The following is a 5663-nucleotide window of genomic DNA, read 5'->3' as shown; positions in this document are numbered from 1 at the left end:
GAAGACAATAACTAAAAAGACCTGGAACTTATGAATTTTTACTCCTATTTTTCTTTCTTCGTTTTCTCCTCTAATGTATTCTTTATTTGATTCATCCAAAATATCAAATATTTTATCATCGATTAACCTCATATCTGGAAGCAGATTCAAAACTACAGCTGCTAATTTATAATACAAGCATCCATGTAGCCCAAAAGTGACGGCCAATGAAAGTTTTACAGAGTTCGCTTCCCAGGTGATATCTTAAATTTGAAAGCTGTGACTGAGACTGAAGCCCAACTGAATTATATACTAGTTGTGTATCAAGTTGCAGAAAGAACTCAATGTCCTTCCATCATTTCTTAGGTTTCACTGGTTTCTGCTGCAGTTCATACGATGTACGAAGGGAACGTCAATGTAGGAAGAGAATCGTGACATATAGTCCTAGACGATCAAATTCAATGACCAAACAAACAATTTCCTTAAATCATATCCTTCACCAACGCTAAGCTAAAAAGAGGATAATGAACGGAAGCAAACTTGCTAAAACTTATTAAACTCTCACTATTTATTTTTTAATAAAGTTGCATAAACATAGGACTCAATGATACATGCAACAACAGTTCATATAACATAAACATGTACTTCTGTTGGATGGCACGAATAGAAAATGGTAGGACGGAGTACATAATATAGCATAGCAAAATATGAAGTGGGCAAAACCAAAGGAGTCCCAGTTAGATGATACTTGAGTTAGTATTGAGATGACCAATCTGCCGCGCTACCAACCCTAGGCATTCCCGAGCCATCCTTTTTTGCCTGTGCATCAACCTTGTAATTCGCACCACAGACCTGCCCTTGGCTATCCACTCTTGGAACTGGCTTCAGCTCATTAAGGGGATGCTCGAAACTTTGCAGTCCCTTGGAAGTCGTGAAAAAGCAACCTGGTCAAGAAATGTTCCGAAATGGATGTGTATGAGAAACAAATATGCACGCAGTTACATGATGAGCATATAGTTACATTCTATCTCGTTTGGTACCTTTAGGGAAGGGTGCAAATGACTTTCCACAGCCCTTCTTCACAATTTCAACGTCATCAGAAAAAATCAAGTGGTCTTGTGAATCGGTTCCCCAGAAGAAAGGCACACTTCCATCAGCATCCTGTGTTTTAAGCAAAAGCTCAGTAAATAGGAAGAATGAACCAATAGTCAACAGGAACAGTAAACCTAACTTTACAATGCTTACATGTACATAGTTAATCACCACATTTAGATGATTAAGGATGCAGTTAACTTCATCTGCACAACCATATATATGGTCATCCTCAGCCTTTAATAATAACATTAGAGCATCACCATCTAGATAAAAGCTTAATCTAGCTATTTGGCGCCACTGCTGGGTTCGCGCCAGTCACTTTTTGATACTCATGTTGTCATCTCTATTTATCCTCTTTCCTAACCTTGGAACTAATCCTCATTTCTAACATTTCTCTCAGCCCTGCATTTTCTCACCTTAAGGTGACAGTGCAATAGAAACTGTTAACAAATCCAAATAAGAGAACAAAACTTGTTGTGTGCACATATCAACTGCTCAATGGCATAGCAGTTCACCAGCCTCCAAGGATATGAATCAATTGTGGACCAAAAAACTAACTTTGGTTGTATAAGAGTGGGCTTATTGTACCCAATTTTAAGAATCTTACAAGAAGCAAGCAAGGACTTGTCTATTGAATAGGATTAGACGATTGAGCTAAAAATAGGTGCAGAGATGTCTAGTTGAAAGGAAGAGTTAAGTTCTTTTACAGAGGGTACTGAGTTGAAAGACATCAAAGGCTCTCTAGTGAACATATAGGGTGACTGGGTGAGGAACTTACTATAAGATTCTTGTATGTAACCTAGAAGAAATGTTAAGTGAGACTATGAGAGCTCTCTTTTACTCCTGTATTTTAATTTTAAGACATCTTACTGCTTCTTTCCTTAGTTGTTAGTTGTAGGCCAACACTAAACTGCAAACATAATTCGTGTATGCTCTTTTCCAATTTGACTTTTCTAACTTATGGTTAAGACCATTAAACTTGAACCTTAAGGTGTTCCAAAAGACCACAACGTATGGTAAACACACTCATTTAAATGGTACAAGATGTCCAACCAGCACTCTTCTTACAAATTCTTTCTACTGCGAACGAGAAGTATCAATTATCAAAATGTAACATTTGATGTTAAAATTCAATTGTGTTACATATTTGTTTTGTAGTTACACAAGTAAAAGGGTTGGGGTGGAAATATTTTTAAACTATGTGGAGCAAGTTATAAGACTAGAAGGCTATAGAAATGTAATTTTTCAAATTCCCAGGGTTGCAACTGCACCCCTAAGACTGAATATGGATCCGCCCCTGCAGACTTTGCAACATGTATTGTCTTTGGCTCACGGTTATCTTATTGGTGAAAGGAATGGACAAACTATAAAGTATAAATGTTCCACTTCCTAAAATCATCTGTTCAATTGCACCAATCATACTTTCTAGTAAACAAATAGTAAAGGAATTTATGTATAGCTGCATTTTTCTTCACTTTATACAGGTGTAAAGAAACCTTAATATATAGTGAAAACTAACGTCACTAGAAAGTTCAGTAGCATTTTGATATGGACATAGTACGTAACACAATTAACCACAAGACAAAGATATAAGAAAATGAGAGAGGGATATGGTCCTGCTGTACATTCTGTGGAAGAATAGGTAACATGATAATATCTATACAAGCAATACTTGTGCTTTAAAGACAAAAGTGAATCTTTCATCAAATTCAACTGTAGATTGATTAATCTGGCCCTTCTTTTACATCATTTCTATAGCTAACTTTTCTTCTAGAACTGATCTGCTGACCTGCATGTCTAAGTATAGTTTCAATGTCTTATTTAATAATAATATCATTCTGCACAAGTGACCGAAGTAGAAGGATAATGGTCTTGGAATTTACTTACAGCAGCAATAAAGGTTGTTTTTGATGAGCTATCGAACAGAATGAATGCAAACTTTCCATTGAGGTCTCTCACCACCTGATCAGCAGGGTAAGGACCTCTATCTCTTAATGTCCTGTAAGCTTCAATGACAATAATAACTTCATTGGCAGTCTTGCTCAGTCCATATTGTTGCTTCAAATGTGGAATGTTTCCAATGTGACCTTGGAATAAACAAAATATATCATCCACAGCAGCAAATAATCTGCAGAAAGAATAATAGCATTATAAGAGATGGAAAAAAATGTTCAAACGGATGAAGTTCAGGAAAAAGTATAATAGAGCAGTGGAGCATAACCAAAAATACAGTTGTTTAAATGGATGAAATTCAGAACTAAGGCAGTGATAACCCAGAGCAGGTTATGTTTCCATTGAATACTTCATGGTTTCTGTTGAATTTGTCATGGAACTATTGAGCCTACTTAAACAAGCTATATTACAAGATAACCAGCCTACATATGCATGTATAGATACATATTTGTGCGTGTGTGAGTCCGTGTGTGATAGGATAACCTTGTAGTTAACCAACGGTTTCCAGTACTCCAAGCAACAATTCCGCTAGCATCCCTGAAAAGTTGTCAATAACTTTACATTTTCACATTTCTTTATTAACAACGGATACTATGAGCATAGACCTAAGGCATACTCCGCAAAATGCTTGTATTTCGGAACTATGCCGCCTCAAACCTTTTCAACATGATCATGCCAGTTCCTCAGTCGATCAATGAACAGTCCTTGTGCGCGCGCGTGAGGGCACGTGTGGGGTTTATGATAGGATAACCTTGTAGTTAACCAAGGGTTTCTAATACTTCAAGCAACAATTCTGCTAGCATCCCTAAAGAGTTATCATGACTTCACATGTTTCATTATTACAAGGGATACTATGAGCATAGACCTAAGGTCTACGCTGCAAAATATTTGTATTTCAGAACAATGTCACCTCAAACCTTTTCAACATGCTCATGCCAGTTGCTCTGTCAGCCAACTAACAGTCCTTAACCCATTCCTTTCACCTGTAGAAATTAAGCTATTACACGTTGGATTAGAATCCAATTTAAGTAGCTGCCTAATAGAATCTGCAGAGAATCCCAATTAAGTCATGTGCCTCATCACAGATTGATCCTTAACTCCTACTTATTTGTTCAATGTGGAATAAGAAACTGACACACCAACTTATAAGTTGTAACAGTCCTGCCATCTAAGGTGGGTGTTCAACCAGCTCCAAGATACAACCCAAACATTAGAAGCTAGACGAATCTTTTCTTCAAGTAGAAAATAAAAAGGAAAAATTAAATTTCCCTCTCGCAGGACACAGTTTACCTCACAGGAGGCTCTGACTGCAGGTGACAATGACACCATGAGCCCAAACATGTAGTACTATTTGTAGTGTTGTAGCAGTGGACACAGGACATGTGAACAACTAAACCCAACTAGTAGAGATAAAGACAACACAAGGATACAATGTGGTTCAGGCAATACCTACATCCACAAACAAAGTCACCAAAAGAAAGCCCCCAAATAGAAATAAGATTATGACAAAAAGATTAAAGAGAAGAGAGTAACTTCTCAGAGTCCCATGCTCCCCATATAAGCACCCCACCCTCAGATCATGTATCAGAGTTTGGTGGAACATACATGGTTACAGATAATTATTCCTGATAAAGGTCTTTGTCCCTACACTAAAACCCCAAAGATAAGATGAGGGTTTAGAGTAATATTTACACTAAAACCTGGACTCGTGCAACAATATCAATTTTTCTCAAAATTCACAATAAATTCATGGCCAGTGGGAATTGAAAGTGGGTTGCTCCTGTACTACGTCCATGCCACAACACTTTAAAAGATTCAAAGTTATTATGAGGGAGGGTTACATTTTTAATATACTCTTTTAACAATTCCGAATCCCCAATATAACATCACCACCAGCTTAACCCATCAACAGTTCATTAACATTACTCTTGCCTTTCTTTAATGCACATTAGCGGAGCCATCCAGCCAACACATTACTTGGATGATATTAGCGATCCATGGTTCTCAGTCCCTCAGCTAAAGAAGCTACCAGCCAAAAATCCTGGGAAGGTCCAGAGCTGATTTCTCAGAACTTCCTCAAGACTGCTCGATATGCATTGTTGCCCGATAACCAGGTACCACGATCCTCAAACCCCCTTCACATGCAACTAAAAGCCCACTTAAAGTCTAGACATAGCCATATCCTGGTCATTAAATTTACCTGATTCTAATAGAATAAGCTGGCCTACATCCACAAAAATGATGACTTGGGGTTTTTTATCCTATAGCCGAAATGTAGCAACAAATAACAAAACTTTCTCATTAAAAGGTAACAAAGGTCTGGCTTCGTATTTTATCCATTCAAAATATGCGATGGAAAAAGAAAAATACTTCGCATAGTTATAATTAACAACATTAGTACCAAATATAGATAATGATCGCATATTTCAACAAAGAACAATGAGGAAATAACAAATTCCGAAGATCTGTTTTATTCTCTCCATCATTAATCACTCTTGAAACTCTGAACATTATCAAAAGCTTCATAGAGACAAAGTTTTGTATATACCTCGGCAGAAGAGGGTTCTGGTTCTCTGCGGTGTAGGCTAAGGATCCAGAGGACCCAAGGCTTATCGTCACCGCCCCTTGTTTCACCG

The 5663-nt window shown here is 37.5% G+C and overlaps 1 pseudogene; it reads right to left on the bottom strand.

Annotated features, from left to right (window-relative positions):
• Window positions 520–5663, bottom strand: part of LOC109833031 — a 5342-nt pseudogene continuing 198 nt past the window's right edge.

The sequence above is a fragment of the Asparagus officinalis genome, chromosome 3 (genome assembly GCF_001876935.1).
Source record: "Asparagus officinalis chromosome 3, Aspof.V1, whole genome shotgun sequence".
In the NCBI taxonomy this organism is placed as follows: domain Eukaryota; kingdom Viridiplantae; phylum Streptophyta; class Magnoliopsida; order Asparagales; family Asparagaceae; genus Asparagus; species Asparagus officinalis.
This window is presented reverse-complemented; position numbering and strand designations above follow the sequence as displayed.